Source organism: Cebus imitator, unplaced genomic scaffold (assembly GCF_001604975.1).
Source record: "Cebus imitator isolate Cc_AM_T3 unplaced genomic scaffold, Cebus_imitator-1.0 Scaffold45, whole genome shotgun sequence".
Classification (NCBI taxonomy): domain Eukaryota; kingdom Metazoa; phylum Chordata; class Mammalia; order Primates; family Cebidae; genus Cebus; species Cebus imitator.
Window position 1 is genome coordinate 7469308 of NW_016107360.1, and position 1810 is coordinate 7471117.

The window sequence follows — 1810 nt, forward strand, 5'->3', positions numbered from 1 at the left end:
TGCCTGAACCCAGGAGGCGGAGGTTGCAGTGAGCCGAGATCGCGCCATTGCACTCCAGCCTGGGTAACAAGAGCGAAACTCCGTCGCAAAAAAAAAAAAAAAAAAAAAAAAAGAGGGGTCAGAGAATCGAGTCGGTGCTAAGATACTTGACCCAGGGGAAAAGATGAAGGGTGCTAATGACAAGAAGGCAAAGCCTGGGGCAAAGGGCTCCTGGAGATGCTTCAGAATTTTGGCAAATGTCCCCGTCCTTAGTTTTCCTAGGCTTCTCTCCTGAACACTTTACTACTCCTTCCGACATACCCCCTCACTGTAAGCACAGAGAGAGAGGTCTTGAAAGGCAGGTAGGAAATAAGCAGAATAAATTTCAGGAGGGAATAAAAGCGAGGTGAAGGGAATAAAGAGACTTAGTCTAATATCCAGAAAAGGAATTGGACTAGATGGAGCAGGAGAAGAAACAGCTATGCAGGTGAATGTACTGATGGAATTTTTTTTTTTTTTTTTTTGAGACAGCGTCTCACTCTGTTGCCAGGCACCAGGTGCCAGGCACCAGGCTGGAGTGCAGTGGCAGGATCTCAGCTCACTGCAGCCTCTACCTCCCAGGTTCAAGCAATTCTCCTGCCTCAGCCTCCCAACTATCTAGGACTACAGGCATGCACCACCACTCCCAGCTCTTTTTTGTATTTTTTTTTAGCAGAAACAGGGTTTCACCATGTTGGCCAGGATGATCTTGATCTCCTGACCTCGTGATATGCCCACCTTGGCCTCCCAAAATGCTGAGATTACAGGAGTGAGCTGTTGGAATTTTTAAAAGTAGCCGTGGGTCTTTGTATTGAAAAGATCCCTGTGTTAAGAAATAAAAGGCCAATCTCTAATCCCACTTATACAACAGAGATACTCTGGCATGAGTCCCTCCATCTCTCTGGGCCATAGTTGGGTCTGCAGTCATCAATAAGATTTATATTCATAAGATTTAAGCTTCCGTTATATAAATAAGTATCTTCAGACAATGTACTACTATAAAAAGGGAGTTACCTTAATGAAGTTTTTGGAAGATGATGGCTTATGTATGTTTCTATAACTCCCTGGTAATCTAAATTTCCTCCTGGGTGGTTCACCTACAAAGAAAAATGGCTGAAATATAGGTAGGGCGTAGATGTGGTGGTGCAAAGCATAGTGTGGAACCTGGAGTGAGTCTGTGCTAAGCATATTTTAGGCTTTGGGCTTCTGAGGAGACAATTTAGCAGTTTTGCCTCTGGATACCTTCTGTCTTCATTGTTTACAAAGCTGGGAGGAAGGACAGCCAGCAGCCTAGAAAGTTGCCTGATTCGTGGCTAAGCTTGTGGCAAATACAGTGACCCAGCCAGGTGAGCCAAGTCACATAGCCCAATAACTAGGGAAACTGCTTCAGCTTGCTTTCTGTTTAGCCCTGAGCATGGCTCTCATTGTCAGCTGACTGAAGAATTCCTATCTTAGCTTTCACCACCTGTCAGTTCTCTGCTGACTCCACAACTGCTAAAGGAACCGGTGGCAGCTGATGGAATCGGGCACAGATCATATAAAAAATTTAAAGAAACCCAGTACCAGCCTGGCCAACATGGTGAAACTCCCATCTCCTCCAAAAAACACAAAAATTAGCCAAGCGCAGGCGTACTGGCACACACCTATAGTCCCAGCTCCTCCTGAGGTGGAAAAATCGCTTGAACTGGGAGGCGGAGGTTGCAGTGAGCCAAGATTGCACCACTGCCCTCCAGCCTGCCTGACAGAGTGAGACCCTGTCTCAAAAGATAAAAAAAAAGAAAAAGATAAAATC

General features: G+C 45.5%; 1 protein-coding gene across 4 annotated transcripts in view; it reads left to right on the plus strand.

Moving 5' to 3' along the window:
• KLHL7 (kelch like family member 7) overlaps window positions 1-1810 on the plus strand; it is a 75597-nt gene that overhangs the window by 24320 nt on the left and 49467 nt on the right. The window lies entirely within an intron of this gene.